The sequence below is a fragment of the Balaenoptera borealis genome (assembly GCF_965194805.1).
Source record: "Balaenoptera borealis genome assembly, chromosome: 13".
NCBI classification, from domain to species: Eukaryota; Metazoa; Chordata; class Mammalia; order Artiodactyla; family Balaenopteridae; genus Balaenoptera; species Balaenoptera borealis.
In genome coordinates, this window is record NC_138870.1 from 35,564,260 (window position 1) to 35,583,523 (window position 19,264).

At 43.2% G+C, this 19,264-nt stretch overlaps 1 protein-coding gene across 11 annotated transcripts in view; it reads right to left on the reverse strand.

Annotated features, from left to right (window-relative positions):
* PRICKLE1 (prickle planar cell polarity protein 1) overlaps positions 1-19,264 on the reverse strand; it is a 109,185-nt gene that overhangs the window by 17,758 nt on the left and 72,163 nt on the right. The window contains exon 3 of one of the 11 annotated variants that reach the window (XM_082349387.1): positions 7,464-7,755. The exons of 7 other annotated variants lie outside the window; for them this stretch is intronic. The gene's annotated coding sequence lies outside the window, so the exon portion shown is untranslated. Of the gene's footprint in view, positions 1-2,895; positions 3,090-3,535; positions 3,655-3,759; positions 7,425-7,463; positions 7,756-19,264 lie in introns of those variants that run through there. 3 more of the 11 variants (XM_082349379.1, XM_082349381.1, XM_082349380.1) reach the window with 3 other exon arrangements.

The following is a 19,264-nucleotide window of genomic DNA, read 5'->3' on the forward strand; positions in this document are numbered from 1 at the left end:
TATTTTCTACTGGGCTGTATGCTGCATCCAGGATAGTTAAGGATTATTATTTTGACTGACCTTGACGTATACATAAATGAGCCTTTCCTATTTTCCCTAAAAAGCTTAACAGGTCAACACAGTATATACAGGTCCAGAGGCAGTAAAGAGTTGACATTTTGCTGGAAGACACGTTCTTCCAAAGAAGCAACAATAGATGACCATGGTAGCACTGAGTAACATTTTCAAGAATTACACATCTCAAGCAGAAGACTTTGGACTTAACCCTAGAGGCAATGAGAAAGAACAAAATGCATATGAGTAGGAGGGTGCCACTCCTGGTCTTTAAATTAAAAGAGAAAAGGAACCTGGGAGGGGCCTATTAGCCCACTGTCATCAAGAGAGCCTAAACATGGTGGCTTGGGGAGAGAAAGTAAAAGGAGCCGATAAGAAAGGGGAAAACTGGGTCAAACAGAGTTCTGAGTCCTCGGTGGCTGAAAGATGATGCACCAATATGGAAACACTACATAGGCGAGTCAGAAGGGGAGGGAGGATTTGAGAGCACTGAGGAGAATGAGTTCAATCAGATTCAGATTGAGGTTATAACTGTACATCAGTTCTGGTATGGTTCTTATTATTCATCATTTTCTTGGACCAAGTTACCAAATCAAATCAAAATCATGCAAATAGAAAACAACAATTTTCAGCACCTGCCATTGAATAATGAAGTCTAAGGTCATACCCCTAATTACACATACTTTTCCCAATGAAATTCCACTCTAGTTCCTATGAGAAGACTACCATAGCATTATAGGATCCCTAGGAAAAAGTATTTCTTGTGTGAACACGCCCAGGGAAGTTAGAAGTCCTTTGATCACCAAAAACCAGAACAGATACTGATTTGTGAAGTCAGTTGGGCTAACATTCCCTAAGTGTCCCCTGCTGCTAAGTGCCATCCTGTGGGCCACAAGCTGCTTAACAACTTCTTTGTTAAACTGCTTGTTAACAAGGCCTTTGTACATAGAAGATGCAGATCACACACACCATTCAAGAGCTACTCTAATTCAGCCGGGCTAAATATGCAGGTGAGTTAAATTGAACTACAGACTAATTTGGTAGTACAGACCCCCTAACACTTCCATCCTTTTCAACACACACACACACACACACACACGCACACAATGTACGTATGTATGTATTTATGAATGTATGTATGCATGTATGTGTGTGTGTATATATATATATATATATACATGTATATATATATATATCCTAGTTTTATGATGTCCTTAGCTTAAAACTTTAAAAAAGTCAGAGACCTGCAAAAGCCATAGGTCTTAAAACTATTACAATCAAGATTTGAATTCCCTAGTAAATGACACTAAACTGTAATCTCTTTAAAGTTTTCACACAAACAGCACTCAAGCCTATTGTCTGCTAAAGACAATAAAAAAGTCATGGCCAACAGAGGCCGACCCAATTTGACTTATACTGAAATGAATTATGATAACTGTAAAATAAAAACAGAATGAAGGTATCCGAAGATGTTGCTTATGAAACATTCCTTGACTAAAAGGACTTCATACCAGCAATTAGTGGCATTAGGCCATGTGCCCTTTGGCCTTTTCTGTATTTTCCAGGTAAACCTCCATCCAACTTGTACACTTTCCGACAGCTGAGTGGCCCGTCAGGCACCATACCATTGCCAAGAAGCTATCCATTTTTCCAAGAGGAAATGTGGAACTCTGCAGGGTTTCAAAGCATTCTAATTTCATGCACAAATACATTCCACGACAGAAAGACAGCCTGCTTAAACAAAAGGAGGAAACATCATGACAAAGCATGGGCCCTTGCTAGAGCGGCGCTTTGGGGGTCAGGTTATTTGGCTGTAAACCGGTCTGTAAAGATAAAATCCGAAACGCTGGCTACGGTGTAAGACGGGCCACACGAGGCACTGTTCTAATGAATTCACTATTTTCCATAATGGGGGGACGCAGATATTTTCTCAAAATCATGTTCAAGTCTCCTATTGATTTTTTGAATTTCCATTTTCAACGGCGGCCCAAGGAAACGGCAGCCAGACTTGACTCCAATGTACACACAGACTCGGGTTTCACCCCGTCACCTGTTGGCTCTCGAACAACACTCCTCTTTGTGAAACTTACAGCCCTCATTTGAAACAAGTTTCCAGAGAAAACACTTCAAGAAAGTGTTTGAGAAGTCACGAGACTCGAGTTGTAAAAACAAATTCCACACATAGCCTGACTTAGCTGACACAGATTAATGGGAAAACCCGGGCTTTTTAAAAAGGCCGCGGGAGGGGAGTCGGAGGAAAGGATGCCACCGTCCTTCGGGAAAACCCTGCGGGTAAATCGAGATGGGCCGCGGGTGATGGGGCCGCCGGGCTCCGCCGGGCCCTGCGCGCCCGCCTCGGGAAGCCGCTCGGAGCAGGAGCCCGCGCCCCGGCGCCCCGCAAACCCACCCTCCGCGCCGCGCTGGCTGCTCGGGCCGCCAGGGGGCGCCCGGGCCGCCAGGGGGCGCCCGGGCCGCGGGTCCCACTCGGCCCCCGGCTCCTCCGCCTCCGCGGCCTCCCGCACCCAGAAGCCGAGCTTCAGACCCAGCGGCGGGGAGAGAAGCCCTCCTCGGCGCCGGCGCGAGGCCCGCGAGGGCAGCCTCCCGACCCTCGGGGCCTTCGAAGCCCCCTCTCCACCTCCATAGGGGGCCCCGCGCCGCCCTCGGCGCAGCGTCATCTCCCGGGGACCGCACTCGCCCCGCGGCTGGACGCCGACACGGAGTGGCCGCGGATCCCCGCGTCTATCCCCAACTTCCGACGCGAAGCCCTCCCCGCAGTCTCAGCGTTCAGCCGCTGCCGCCCGGCTGCCATCGAGCCCCGGGACCCAGACGGCGGCTCCCCACCTGCGGCCGTGCGACCGAACGCGGCCTGCAGCCCCTCCGCGGAGCCCTCGGCGCGCACTCGCCGCCCCCCGCTCTGCGACCGGCCGAGGCTGGCGGCCAGGCGCGGGTGGCTCCCGGAGGAAAACAGGGCTGGGTGCTCTGCGGGTCACCCGCGCCCACCCATTTCCGGAGGAGACCCCAGCAGGGCGGGGACCGAGGGGCGGGGGCAGCGAGCGCGGGGGGCCCGTCGCGGCGCAATGCTGGCCCCGCCCGGCGGGCGAGGGGTCGCCACCGCCCCCCGTGACGCGCTCACCGCCGGCCGGTCCTCCGCGAGCCCCCTTTCGGTGCAACGCGGAGATCCTCACCCGCGGCCGCCAGCTAACCTGCCGTGGGCGAACCGGCAAGAGGTTCCCCCAGTTCCCCAGAGACCCTCTGTCCCCGACGGCGTCGCCGACTCTGCTCCCCCCGTGTTTGAGTCGCCTCCCCCAGGCCACAGCGTCCCCTACGCCCCAGCCCCGCGCCTCTCCAAGATCCTTCACCGCGGAAAGAAAAAACCCGTCTCCCCTCTAGCCCCGGGAGCTGGCCCTGGGCCGGCGATCTTCTGAAGTAACCAGAGCCCGCATTAAAGAAAAGTAACCATTTCTCTTCCTGCCGGTCCTACCCTCCTCGCAGCGCTGCGGGCCGGCAGCCCGGCTTGCGATCCACGCCCGGCTCCCGCCCGCAGGAGGCGCCTGCCCGGCCTGATCTCGCTGCCACCCGCTTTCCAGGAACTGTCACTGCAAACCGTGCCCCTGGCAGGTCTCCACGAGGTCCCGCGCACACGCTACTCCTCGAAAAGTTACCCCCCCCCCCCCACTTGGCCAGCCTCGTAGCTCGAGCCCCTACCTCGGTCCGCCCGCTCCGTTCCCGGGAGCCCTAGTGAGTGGAGCAGCTGACATGCAAATACCCCAGGACGCTTATGTAAACTTCCCCCTCCCGCAGGTGCACGCGCGGGCCACAAAACTCTGGGAGCATATGCAAGGCCACCTCTTAAAGAAATCATCTCCACTCTGCCCATAACAATGATGTCAGCAAATGGCACGTTTAACCAAGTTCTCACTTGGAAGGGATCATTAACATATGAATTCTCCTCTTAGGACTTTCCTCGCATTTCGGAGAGATTCCTACTGCTTAGCGCAGGAGATTTATTTTTATCAGTAAATAACAGCAAAAGAAAAGGAACCAGCTCGCGGGATGCACTCAGTCAAGTACATGAAAAGGAGTTTTTATAAATAGGTTAAGTGAATATCATTATTCAAACACAAGAACTATGCTCATACTCAAGGCTAATCTTGTTTCTGAGCTACTTCTAGGTACACTAAGAGAAAGCGAAGCTTGGCATTAGTTGTCTACAGAAAGAACAAAGAGAAGCAAAAACAGGACCTCAAAGCAAGCCCAGAAAGAAACGATAGATTAATAACACACAGCAGAGGACTGAGTCTTCGGAACTACAAATTTTAATTTCTACAATAGCCTCCTTATCACAAGGTGAAAAAATGCCAGAGGAAGGGAGAGAAAAAGATGCAATATTTAAGAGCTCTATCAGTTTATAAAATGCACATAAATAAAAGCAACTTAAAATGGTCACCAGTTCCTTGGGTATCCTACCTCTTTTTCAGGCTATATTAAAAAAAAAAAAATCCTTAAACCATCAGGATTCCTTGGGAGTGATTTGCAACATATATGTTTCTACAGTATACAACTGAACAATAGCCCATTGTAACTGACTTAAAAATACACAAATAAGTTGCCATAAATAGAGCAGTCAAGTAAATAATTCTGTGGCCAATTTCTGTTATCTCCACTGCAAAGCAAGGCAGCTGAGAAGCTGCCTTTTTTTTTTTTAAGTTACTTTTTTAAAGTGGCAGAGACAGAAAAAAAAAAAAGGTTGCGGCTCGGCTGGTAGACTAGCTTGGAAACACTGATTTAGACAACAGGATTTGTAATTTAAATAGACTCTCTGTTGGCAAATCTAGACTCCAGTTTTGAAGACAGTTCCCAAACAGTTCTCATATAGAACTCCTCTAGCCTTCAGGTCGTGTGGGGATTTGTGAGAGGGTGGTGGTGGGCTTCACAGGTGACCACTTTCCTCTGTGGAGCTGTGAAATTAACCATGAATACCTAGGCCAGATTTCCTTTTTCCTATTTCATTCCCTTTGGGCTTTCTCGGGGAAGTCATCAACTGACAGTGTACAGTCCATTACTGATTTAAATCAAACGCTGAACCATGGTATCATTGTAATAAAGGGAGTATCAGCACGCCAATGCTTCAAGCCTGGTGGATGGATCCTTTTTGAAAGCTTTTAATGGAGAACTACACATTAGCCAAGGCCCCAGAACCCTCCCAACCACAAGCCATAGCAACACTTACGAGTATTAAATGTCAGCCATTGTAAGTATGCTTCCTCTCATGCAGTTACTTGTAAATACTGTTTGTTACATTTTCAACAAGTACTGTCAGCTTTATTGCCTATTGTAAGTGTTTTCAGTGATGAAGCAGTTTGGAGACAGTTAAAAGCTTCCTACTAAAGTTCAATCTGAATGCAGCAGACCTTCCTCTGGTCTGAAAGGCACTGTTATTGTCAAGGGCGAACTTATTCAGGATGGGGAGCAAGGCCCCCAACCAGCATCCTTTTGTTTCAGCCAGGAGGAATATTCACTGCTTGCAGATCACACTTGCGAGGAGGTTGAGAAAGGAAGCCCAGAAATTCACAGGACTCGGTTCCCTCTTGCGATCCTGGTCTCTGCCCTGTTCTCACTCAGAGAGGCCTTTTCCAACTACCCATCCCAAATATCACCCCCCCCCTTTTATTTGTGCTATTGTCTTCACAGCACTTTGCTTGACATTATGTCTATTTGTTCATGTTTGCTTTCTTCTCCCTGAGAAGGTGGGGACTTTGGGGATTTCGTTATTGTATTCTCAGCACTGAGATTCATGCCTGGCACTTAGCAGACAAGTTCAATAAACACGAGTTAAATGAATGAATGATTTTTGGCCATTCCTCTCAGGCCCTCACAGCCATACCATACCTGAAGAAGGAATGTTTCTAACCTAAAAGGCAGACTGAACTCCAGTGTCTTAATGGAGGAGACTAAGATAGAAAGACAGAAATATGCCAAGGGCAGAGAAATAAAGAAGGGAGCATTTTGGTTGTCAAATGCCAGTCAGCTTTATTGGGTCTGGAAGAAAGAGATAAGCATACAAAATATAAAGCACACCTGGGTTCTATTCCTTGGTTCTCCTATGATTTGTATATAGTGACCTTGAGGTCTTTTCTGCTCCTTTCTTCTGTTTTTTCATTTGTAAAACAGACCTGCTTTCTAGCTTTAAGAGTAAGAGTTGCTCTTGGTCTCGGACATTTGGAAGGATTTGTAGCTAAAAGCCAGTCATCTAGGAAGAGTCTATTTAAATGATTGCATGTCTAAGTTTCTGAATAGAAAAGAGAAATCAAGCGCTCTAAAATTCATCAAATGATATTTCACTCACTAAACTGAAGGGACAGTTGGCATAAATAATGTTAAGTAGGGTGACAGCTTTAGTTTTCAGGACAGCAGTTGGGTAGTTCTGACTATATAGAGATAGGTAACTAAAAGAATCACAACACCTGTAGGATGCAATTTCTAATGAAAATAAAACAGCTTTAAAAATGAATCACAGAGGACTTCCCTGGCGGTCCAGTGGTTAAGACTCCGTGCTTCCCATGCAGGGGGCACGGGTTCCATCCCTGGTCAGGGAACTCAGATCCCACATGCCGTTCGGTGCGGCCAAAAAAAAAAAAAAAAAAAAGCACAGAATCAGGCAATGTTAGAGTTGACAACAACCTGTAGGACCCTACATCTTGTCCAGAAAAAGAAACCGAGATCCAGAAAAACAATCATAATCATAATTCTTCATGTTTGTTACCAAATTTGTTACCACTAAACGTTTACGTAAAATGTTTTACTTTCTTGCTAATTTTAAACATTTGTGTTGTATCTCCGATGGGGCAGTATATCCTGCTGGGTCACTGAACATGTGCAAATTGTAGCATTAGCTGAGTCCCTAGCAGCCCCAGGGAAGGGCCCAAAGGAAGATATCAGCTCTTCCCAGAGTTAACAGGCTGAATGGTGTTTTATAATAGGTTGCAGTTTCTCTAGGTCTCAGATTACTTTCTTTCCCCCTTTGATTACATTTAAAGCAATGTGATTAGAGAGCACTGGTTCTTTAACATTTTCTACACCCAATCCCTCTTCAGATTTACTACTCCAGTCCTCCCAGCCATCCGTCCCCTCCCCCAACTCCTACCTCCTTTGTGAGTGAGGAAAATCCTCCCTGCAAAGTACCCAGATGCACGGGGTTTGGAGTTGGGAGCCTTAAAAGTCTATTCTCTGTCAATTACTAGGCTCTGTAACATTGGGATAAATCACTTCTCTAAGGTATTAGTTTTTTTCATTTCTAAAAATGCTAGTGTTTGGGCTAGGTCAGTGGGTAGAATTTCTGAGGAGGGAACACAACCAATTTTTCAACTAAAATAGGAATCTTTTTTTTTTAAATAAATTTATTTATTTACTTATTTTTGGCCGCGTTGGGTCTTTGTTACTGCGCGCGGGCTTTCTCTAGTTGCGGCGAGCAGGGGCTACTCTTCGTTGCGGTGAGCGGGCTTCTCACTGCGGTGGCTTCTCTTGTTGCAGAGCACGGGCTCTAGGCGCGCGGGCTTCAGTAGTTTGACTCACAGGCTCAGTAGCTGTGGCACACGGGCTTAGTTGGTCCGTGGCATGTGGGATCTTCCTGGACCAGGGCTCGAACTCGTGTCCCCTGCATTGGCAGGCGTATTCTCAACCACTGTGTCACCAGGGAAGCCCCTAAAATAGGAATCTTAATATAGAAACTGATGAAAGTAAAACTGCTCTGTTGAAGCTCTGGGTTGGTTTCTTCCCAAACCCCTCCGACAACTACCTCCCCAAACCTACTCTTCCAACGAGGAGCTCAGGCTCCTCCATCTCAGACTAGATGCTCCCAGAGGCTCCGCCAGTTCTAATATTTTTTGAGTCTCTTAAAATTTGACAGCTGGTTGTGACACTCATACCAGGCAGGTGTTTTGAGTCTACAGCCCAGGTTGGGTGGGAGAATATGGGGTCAGGTCCTTTCATTTGACTCTCGCTCAGGGTTATGACTTCTAGTAGAAACTGGCAACCGTCTTTGCCCATCCCACTCCTCACTCTCAACTGCTCTGAAATAGCCCTTCCCCACCCCAGGAAATGTTTCTTTCCGTGGACAGATAATTAAACCAGTATTCAAGCAACTTTCCTTAAGTTCTTCAACTTTCTCTACTCCTGTAGACCTCTGGTTAAGTATACAAACATTGCTGAAAAACTGCCAAAATGTTAAGAAATAAAGAATAAATCTTCCAATAAATACTGAGAGATCTATACATGAAAAGAGATCCAAGATATTAAGATGCAAATCCCAATATATAGTATGATCACATTGTTCTAACAAATAATATATGGGCTAGTGTGTGCATAGCAAAACTAGTTAGAGGAATATAAATACCAAACCATTAATGTGATTTCTAGGGAACGGCAGATGATGGGAAACTATCACGTTTGAGTTTACAGTTGACCCTTGAACAACGTGGGGATTAATCCATGTATAATTCCCTATCCTCAGTTCCTCTGCATCCAAAGATTCAACCAACCACAGACAGTGCAGTACTGTGCAGTGTGGTATTTACTACTGAAAAACATTCGAGTGTAAGTGGACCTGTGCAGTTTCAAACCTGTGTTGTTCAAGCATCAACTGTATATTTGTAAAATAAATGTACTTTTGTATCTTCATGTTATTTATAACCTTTTTCTTTTTATAATGATCATATAAAAATTTTGTAAATGGTTTAAGAAACATTAAAGAAAATATTCTACAATATTAATATAAGGAAGAAAAGCTCAGAAGCAGAAAGTGACTTTCTTGATTTAAGTTATTAGTTGATATAGGAAGATGTATGAATACGTAATTCCTCACTGTGCTATCTTCCGCTCAGTCGCAAACTTCAAGGGTGAAATCTCTGCTGCGTTATTTATAATACTTTGGGAAGGGCGTGTCACCAGTCCCACATTTCCATTGAGCCAGACATATTGGAACAGGAGCTGCCCCAGCTGATGCCTCATGAACCCATCCATTGATTCACCGATAGACTCTTTGGTTGAATCAAAAGATATTTGTTGAAGGGCAGCACTATTGGACCTAGACCCTCCCCTTAACTTAAGGACTTCGTATTTAAATTTCATATTCTATTTATATCTTGATAAAATAGAGGCATAGAACAATACACAAGATGAGCGGGGAAAATAAACAACTGGTCTAATTTTCCAAAATACATAACAAACCATGATATTTTGCGCGATTATACTACAGTTGAGGTGTGGTTAAAATTCTAATACAGGAACAAGAGGAAACGTTGATCAATCAATTCTGGTTAGAAGGTGAGAATCCAGGAAGGTGAGGTGACATCTGAGCTGGGCCTGTAAGGATCTGAATAGTTAATCAGGGTAATGAGTGGAGTTGGGTGTAGGAACCAGGGCCCAGGTTGAGCCAGTCAAAGCTTGAGGGACAAAACTGTGATCAGCCCTTAGTAAACCCACAGGGAAGTGATGGGAGAACAGGAGCACAGGGGAGAAAGCAGCACCGGGCTCTAAGTGGCTGCGTGTGCCAGGACTGCCAGGACCGCTCAGCTATTCCAGGGGCTACAGGGAGCCACAGAAGCTTAAAGAAGAGTGACATGACTGTATCTTTGCCCTCGTTAGAAAGAGGGCAGAGAGAACAGTGCAGGGAAACCAGATGGGAAGAGCCTAGAAGCCGCTCCAGGAGTCAAGGGCAGAAAACACAAGACAGTGCGTCTGAGGGCGTGATTTCTGAGGGTGTGACTTCTGAGGGCAGACAGACTGGACTGTGGTGGCCCAGTGTGTATGGTGAGGACTGAGGGGTGGCAGATGGGGGCTGACATTCTGATGGAGTCAGTGTTCCCTTAGTTTACTGGAAAGACAACCAACGCTTTAGCCCTGATAGAAGCTCCAGCTTAAAACTGGGGATATATTTCACTGCCCATGGGAGACAAACTCAAGGTAACCTGAAGTATTTACATTTCTAAGCTCAAACTTTATCTTCCTGTTGGAATCCACCCTTAAAATATAGCATTGGCATCCTCCAGTGTTAAAGAGCTCAGGGTCCATCACTATGAAGGAAACAGGCACATGACTTTCAGGTTGAAAGATAATCTACGCAAAAGAACTACCCAACCAATGCAGCTGCAGAGATGAAGCGAAAGTGGAAATGTACTGTGTTATGTGGGGTCTTCACCTAGCAGTTAGTGTTTTGTACAAAACATCTACATAATAGATATTGCTTTGTCTTAAATTTTAAAGTTATAGAATATTTGTTCCTTAACTTCATGAACTACATGATCAAAGCTATTTCACTCACCTGTGTATTCTCTTATGCTATTTAAACTCTCCACTATCTAAGATGGTTGATTCTCCACAATGAAAAATCTGGGCCAATCAAGGCAGGTCAGCTTTTAACAGTTACCGTGTACAATAACTAATCAAGGCGTTCTTACAGGGGCTTCCCTGGTGGTGCAGTGGTTAAGAATCCGCCTGCCAATGCAGGGGACACAGGTTCGAGCCCTGGTCCAGGAAGATCCCACATGCCTTAGAGCAACTACACCCAAGTGCCACAACTACTGTGCCTGCACTCTAGAGCCCACAAGCCACAACTAGTGAGCCCGCGAGTCACAACTACTGAAGCCCGCACTCCTAGAGCTGGTGCTCCACAAGAGAAGCCACCGCAACGAGAAGCCTGCGCACCGCAACGAAAGTAGCCCCGGCTCTCTGCAACCAGAGAAAGCCCGCACGCAGCAACAAAGACCCAACGCAGCCAAAAATTAAAATTAAAAAAAAATTTTTAAAAAGTCTGTGGCTTAAAAAAAAAAAAAAAGCTTTCTTACAGAGGTGTCAGCAAAGAATTATTTCAAGTAGCTTCTTGCCAAAATGAAAAAGGTCAGCCAAGCTTTCCATAACATTTCTTTATCTTATCTAAGATCCCAAGTCCCTTTCTGCAACTGGGAATTTAAACAAGGTGACTTTGTAGTGGGGACTTGTTTACAAGCTTTAATTAGATTGTGCCAGGGCCAGGAGTTAGAATTCATATTGTTCTATTGGATTGACTCACATAGCTCTAGATAAGTAACCGTCTGGTTTTTTTTGAAATTTATTTTATTTTTTTTTAAACAGCAGGTTCTTATTAGTTATCTATTTTATACATATTAGTGTATATATGTCAATCCCAATCTCCCAATTCATCACACCACCACTACCACCTCCCCCCACCCCCTGCTTTCCCTTCTTTGTGTCCATACGATTGTTCTCTACATCTGTGTCTCTATTTCTGCCCTGCAAACCGGTTCATCTGTACCATTTTTCTCGGTTCCACATATATGCATTAATATACGATATCTCTTTTTCTCTTTCTGACTTACTTCACTATGTATGACAGTCTCTAGATCCATCCACATCTCTACAAATGACCCAATTTCATTCCTTTTTATGGCTGAGTAATATTCCATTGTATATATGTACCACTTCTTCTTTATCCATTCATCTGTTGATGGGCATTTAGGTTGCTTCCATGACCTGGCTATTGTAAATAGTGCTGCAATGAACACTGGGGTGCATGTGTCTTTTTGAATTATGGTTTTCTCTGGGTATATGCCCAGTAGTGGGACTGCTGGGTCGTATGGTAATTCTATTTTTAGTTTTTTAAGGAAACTCCATACTGTTCTCCATAGTGGCTATATCAATTTACATTCCCACCAACAGTGCAAGAGGGTTCCCTTTTCTCCACACCCACTCCAGCATTTGTTGTTTATAGATTTTTTGATGATGCCAATTCTAACTGGTGTGAGGTCATACAGCAGTAATTTTGATATGCATTTCTCTAATAATTAGTGATGTATCGCAGCTTTTCATGTGCCTTTTGGCCAACTGTATGTCTTCTTTGGAGAAAGGTCTATTTAGGTCTTCTGCCCATTTTTTGCTTGGGTTGTTTGCTTTTTCAATATTGAGCTGCATGAGCTGTTTACGTATTTTGGAGATTAATCCTTTGTCCGTTGACTCATTTGCAAAGATTTTCTCCCATTCTGAGGGTTGTCTTTTTTGTCTTGTTTAGAGTTTCCTTTGCTGTGCAAAAGCTTTGAAGTTTCATTAGGTCCCATTTGTTTATTTTTGTTTTTATTCCCATTACTCTAGGAGGTGGGTCAAAAAAGATCAAGAATGTTCTTCCTATGTTTTCCTCTAAGAGTTTTATAGTGTCTGGTCTTACATATAGGTCTTTAATCCATTTTGAGTTTATATTTGTGTATGGTGTTAGGGAATATTCTAATTTCATTCTTTTACATGTAGCTATACACTTTTCCCAGCACCACTTATTGAAGAGACTATCTTTTCTCCATTGTATATATCTTTGCCTCCTTTGTCATAGATTAATCGACCATAGGTGAGCGGGTTTATCTCTGGGCTTTCTATCCTGTTCCACTGATCTATATTTCTGTTTCTGTGCCAGTACCATATTGTCTTGATTACTGTAGCTTTGCAGCATAGTCTGAAGTTAGGGAGTCTGATTCCTCCAGCTCCATTTTTTTCCCTCAAGATTGCTTGGGCTATTTGGGGTCTTTTGTGTCCCCATACAATTTTAAGATTTTTTGTTCTAGTTTTGTAAAAAATGCCATTGGTAATTTGATAGGGATTGCATTGAATCTGTAGATTACTTTGGGTAGAATAGTCATTTTCACAATATTTATTCTTCCAATCCAAGAACATGGTATCTCTCTCCATCTGTTTGTGTCATCTTTGATTTCTTTCATCAGTGTTTTATAGTTTGCTGAGTAACAGGTCTTTTACCTCCTTAGGTAGATTTACTCAGAGGTATTTTATTCTTTTTGTTGCAATGGTGAATGGGATTGGTTCCTTAATTTCTCTTTCTGATGTTTCATTGTTAGTGTATAAGAATGCAAGAGATTTCTGTGCATTAATTTTGTATCCTGCAACTTTACCAAATTCATTGATTAGTTCTAGTAGTTTTCTGGTGGCATCTTTAGGATTCTCTATGTATAGTATCATGTCATCTGCAAACAGTGACAGTTTTACTTCTTCTTTTCCAATTTGTATTCCTTTTACTTCTTTTTCTTCTCCGATTGCCATGGCTAGGCCTTCCAAAACTATGTTGAATAATAGTGGTGAGAGTGGACATCCTTGTCTTCTTCCTGATCTTAGAAGAAATTCTCTCAGTTTTTCACCATTGAGAATGATGTTTGCTGTGAGTTTGTCATATATGGCCTTTATTATGTTGAAGTAGGTTCCCTCTATGCCCACTTTCTGGAGAGTGTTTATCATAAATAGGTGTTGAATTTTGTCAAAAGCTTTTTCTGTTGAGAAATCTATTGAGATTATCATATGGTTTTTATCCTTCAATTTGTTAATGTGGTGTATCACACTGATTGATTTGCATATATTGAAGAATCCTTGCATCCCTGGGATCAAATCCCACTTGATCATGGTGTATGATCCTTTTAATGTGTTGTTGGATTCTGTTTGCTAGTATTTTGTTGAGGATTTTTGCATCTATATTCATCAGTGATATTGGTCTGTAATTTTCTTTTTTTGTAGTATCTTTGTCTGGTTTTGGTATCATGGTGATGGTGGCCTCGTAGAATGAGTTTGGGAGTGTTCCTTCCTCTGCAATTTTTTGGAAGAGTTTGAGAAGGATGGTCGTTACCTCTTCTCTAAATGTTTGATAGAATTCACCTGTGAAGACATCTGGTCCTGGACTTTTGTTTGTTGAAAGATTTTTAATCACAGTTTCAATTTCATTACTTGTGACTGGTCTGTTCATATTATCTATTTCTTCCTGGTTCAGTCTTGGAAGGTTGTACCTTTCTAAAAATTTGTCCATTTCTTCCAGGTTGTCCATTTTATTGGCATAGAGTTGCTTGTAGTAGTCTCTTACGATGCTTTGTATTTCTGCAGTGTCCATTGTAACCTCTCCTTTTTCATTTCTAATTTTACTGATTTGAGTCCTCTCCCTCTTCTTCTTGATGAGTCTGGCTAAAGGTTTATCAATTTTGTTTATCTTCTCAAAGAACCAGCTTTTAGTTTTACTGATCTTTGCTATTGTTTTCTTGGTTTCTATTTCATTTATTTCTGCTCTGATCTTTATGATTTCTTTCCTTCTGCTAACTTTGGGTTTTCTTTGTTCTTCTTTCTCTAGTTCCTTTAGGTGTAAGGTTAGATTGTTTACTTGAGATTTTTCTTGTTTCTTGAGGTAGGATTGTATTGCTATAAACTTCCCTCTTAGAACTGCTTTTGTTGCATCCCGTAGGTTTTGGATTGTCGTGTTTTTGTTGTAATTTACCTCTAGGTATTTTTTGATTTCCTCTTTGATTTCTTCAGTGATCTCTTGGTTATGTAGTAATGTATTGTTTAGCCTCCATGTGTTTGTGTTTTTTATGTTTTTTTCCCCTGTAATTGATTTCTAATCTCATAGCGCTGTGGTCGGAAAAGATGCTTGATATGATTTCAATTTTCTTAAGTTTACCGAGGCTTGATTTGTGACCCCAGATGTGATGTATCCTGGAAAATGTTCTATGGGCACTTGAGAAGAAAGTGTAATCTGCTGTTTTCAGATGGAATGTCCTATAAATATCAATTAAATCTCTCTGGTCTATTGTGTCATTTAAAGCTTGTGTTTCCTTATTAATTTTCTGTCTAGATGATCTGTCCATTGGCGTAAGTGAGGTGTTAAAGTCCCCCACTATTATTGTGTTACTGTCGATTTCCTTTTTTATAGCTGTTAGCATTTGCCTTATGTACTGAGGTGCTCCTATGTTGGGTGCATATGTATTTATAATTGCTATATCTTCTTCTTGGATTGATCCCTTGTTCATTATGTAGTGTCCTTCCTTGTCTCTTGTAACTTTATTTTAAAGTCTATTTTATCTGATATGAGTATTGCTACTCCAGCTTTCTTTTGATTTCCATTTGCATGGAATATCTTTTTCCATCCCCTCACTTTCAGTCTGTATGTGTCCCTAGGTCTGAAGTGGGTCTCTTGTAGACAGCATATATATGGGTCTTGTTTTTGTATCCATTCAGCGAGCCTGTGTCTTTTGGTTGGAGCATTTAATCCATTCACATTTAAGGTAATTATCGATATGTATGTTCCTATGACCATTTTCTTAATTGTTTTGGGTTTGTTTTTGTAGGTCCTTTTCTTCTCTTGTGTTTCCCACTTAGAGAAGTTCCTTTAGTATTTGTTGTAGAGCTGGTTTGGTGGTGCTGAATTCTCTTAGCTTTTGCTTGTCTGTAAAGCTTTTGATTTCTCCATCGAATCTGAATGAGATCCTTGCCAGGTAGAGTAATCTTTGTTGTCGGTTCTTCCCTTTCATCACTTTAAATATATCACGTCACTCCCTTCTGGCTTGTAGAGTTTCTGCTGAGAAATCAGCTGTTAACCTTATGGGACTTCCCTTGTATGTTGTCGTTTATCCCTTGTTGCTTTTAATAATTTTTCTCCATCTTTAATTTTTGTCAATTTGATTACTATGTGTCTCGACGTGTTTATCCTTGGGTTTATCCTGCCTGGGACTCTATGCACTTCCTGGACTTGGGTGGCTATTTCCTTTCCCATGTTAGGGAAGTTTTCGACTATCATCTCTTCAAATATTTTCTTGCATCCTTTCTCTCTCTCTTCTCCTTCTGGGACCCCTATAATGTGAATGTTGTTGTGTTTAATGTTGTCCCAGAGGTCTCTTAGGCTGTCTTCATTTCTTTTCATTCTTTTTTCTTTATTCTGTTCCACGGCAGTGAATTCCACCATTCTGTCTTCCAGGTCACTTATCCGTTCTTCTGCCTCAGTTATTCTGCTATTGATTCCTTTTAGTGTATTTTTCATTTCAGTTATTGTGTTGTTCATCTCTGTTTGTTTGTTCTTTAATTCTTCTAAGGGTTTGTTCTTTAATTCTTCTAGGTCTTTGTTAAACATTTCTTGTATTTTCTCAATCTTTACCTCCATTCTTTTTCTGAGGTCCTGGATCATCTTCACTATCATTATTCTGAATTCTTTTTCTGGAAGGTTGCCTATCTCCACTTCATTTCATTGTTTTTCCGGGGTTTTATCTTGTTCCTTCATCTGGTACATAGTCCTCTGCCTTTTCATTTTATCTGTCTTTCTGTGAATGTGGTTTTCATTCCACAGGCTGCAAGATTGTAGTTCTTCTTGCTTCTGCTGTCTGCCCTCTGATGGATGAGGCTATCTAAGAGGCTTGTGCAAGCTTCCTGATGGGAGAGACTGGTGGTGGGTAGAGCTGGGTGTTGCTCTGGTGGGCAGAGCTCAGTAAAAGTTTAATCCACTTGTCTGCTGATGGGTGGGGCTGAGTTCCCTCCCTGTTGGTTGTTTGGCCTGAGGCAACCCAACACTGGAGCCTACCTGGGCTCTTTGGTGGGGCTAATGGCAGACTCACACCAAGAGGTACTTCCCAGAACTTCTGCTGCCAATTTCCTTGTCCCTGCGGTGAGCCACAGCCGCACCCCGCATCTGCAGGAGACCCTCCAACACTAGCAGGTAGGTCTGGTTCAGTCTCTTATGGGGTCACTGCTCCTTCCCCCTGGGTCCTGATGTGCACACTACTTTGTGTGTGCCCTCCAAGAGTGGCATCTCTGTTTCTCCCAGACCTGTCAAAGTCCTGCAATCAAATCCAGCTAGCCTTCTAAGTCTGATTCTCTGGGAATTCCTCCTCCCGTTGCTGGATCTCCAGGTTGGGAAGCCTGATATGGAGCTCAGAACCTTCACTCCAGTGGGTGGACTTCTGTGGTATAATTTCTCTCCAGTTTTGTGAGTCATCCACCCAACGGTTATGTGATTTGATTTTATTGTGATTGCACCCCTCCTACTGTCTCATTGTGGCTTCCCCTTTGTCTTTGGATGTGGGGTATCTTTTTTGGTGAGTTCCAATGTCTTCCTGTCGATGACTGTTCAGCAGTTAGTTGTGAATCCGGTGCTCTCACAAGAGGGAGTGAGCACACGTCCTTCTACTCCGCCATCTTGAACCAATCTCAGTAACTGTCTTTTGATGAAAGTCACTTTTAATATTTCCTTTCTCCTTTATGCTTGGAGCCCTTGCCTCTTCAGCATTGTATTTGCATTGAATTATACAGGGGTTAATGGCAGGGATCTCACCTGTTTTGTTTAGTGATGGATCTATCCCAAGTGCTTAGATACACAGGCCTGGTCCATTAGGTACTTTGCCTGCTACATAGTGGAGTCTCAGTGAATGTTTGTTGAGTGGTCAATGACTGGTTCACATTTGACCTTCCATAAACCCTGACTCAGACCTTGTTAAGCACTCCTATTTCTATCTCAATTATCTATCTACTGATTCTGTTTTTATTTTTATTTGGATAAAAAAAGTGAGTCAACTAATTTAGGGTTCAGTCCTCTAGTTTTAATATTTAAAAGAACCTCATCAAGTTTATCATTTAAGTTACTTGTTCTTTTTAGCATATAAGATCTGATATGAACTCAAACCAATCGGCTAAATTGAAATCTCTTTAGAAAGCTCAACTTGTTAAATCATGTGCTCCACCCACCTCCAGACCAATAGCCTCTTTTCTCCTCTATTCCCAGTCTGTTTGTGGTACCACCAGTACTCCCAGTAAGCCAGACACCTGACCATCACAGGTGCTTCCTTCGTTAGGCGCCCTCCCTCTTGCCTGCCCTCAGTCAGTTGCTTATCAGATCTTTGCACCTTTTCAATTTTCTCTGTTGATTTGTATATCCCTCTCCCGCCCCTAAAACTGCTGCCCACCCATCTCCTCAACCCTGGGATGCTACTGCAGCCTAACATCGCCTCGGGGCTTCTCTTCCCTACACTCATTCTCCCTCACTAGACCACCACAAAGCTATGTCATTCTCCTACTTTAAAATTCCCTTCTTCAGCTTTCCCAACACCTCCATGGAATAAATGAAGGTCCTCCATTTCCAGCCCCTATTGATCCCTCCAACCCTATCTCCATCACTTGTCATACCTCACCCTTGGCTCCAGAACTGGTGGTTTCTAAGTGTATCATGTTGTTTCATGACCCTTTGCTTAATCCTGCTGCTTCCTCTACTTGCAACTGTCTAGCCACTCACTTTTATTTGCCTGGCTAACTCTTACTTCAGGACTTAACTTGGGATGGGTCCAGGAATGTTCCCTGAGGCCCCATCAGACCAAAGGTTTCTACGCTGCACTTCCATTGCTCCAAGACCCTCCATTAGCCCCAAGATACCTATCTTATTCAGACCAGTCCCTACACCATAATTACTGCTTATTTTCTTTTTCAGTTAGAAATTCTATGAACTCAAGTGATGTGTTTCTCTTCCTCTGTGCACACAGCTTTGGGATAACCCAGAGGGTCAAACTTTCCACTCAGCAGCTACACCAATAAGGATAGGCTGTAGTCATTATTTTGGTTAATATTAGTGTATGGAAGAGATGTATTTTGAGAAACAGACCTCCTGATGTTTCTAGTTCCTTCAAAGAGCTTTCCCAAACAAAAGGCAGTAACAGCATCCCATGATGATCATGGTGAGGAAGCTGTTTGTCAGGGATAAAACTGCAGTCTGGGTGGATCTGGAGGCTACAAACATCCCTCGTGCCCTTTGGGGAAAGGGAGAGCTGCCTCCTAGCAGGCCATCGAGTACCTCGTACAGGGCCTTCCTTTCACTGAACATGCAGTGACCTAAAGATGGGGGTGGGATAGAATGAGGAGTCAAGTATGTATTAGAATTGCGTGTCACTTTGGACATATAATGTGATGTTACTGCATTTTATCTGGTGATATATTGAGTAAGAACATAATGTCAAGTGAACCTCTATTATTATTGTTATTATTATTAAGCAGCTATAACGTATGGAGTACTTGTACACTAGGCCTTGTGCTAAATCCTGTACATTAAAAAAAATCCTGATAACCACATGATAAGGTAGATCTTATATTCCTCACTTTACAAGTGAGAAAAGTAAGGTAAGTTGCTCAGTCCTCTGGTCATCAGTGAATTAGTGCAAGAGCCTGTATTCAGAACTGGGTCTGACATCAAAGCCTACAGTCTTAAATCACTATGTTATTTGCTTTTAAAGCAGAGCTCCTTATAAATAGTGAAATAAAATGCTTTGCTTTCCCTAACTTGCCACTCAGCGATATCACCAGAAAGTAGGAAGGATAATTCTAGAAGTTTCATACTGCGTTATTTCATCCAGAAATGAAGCAGTGATTGTCGGCC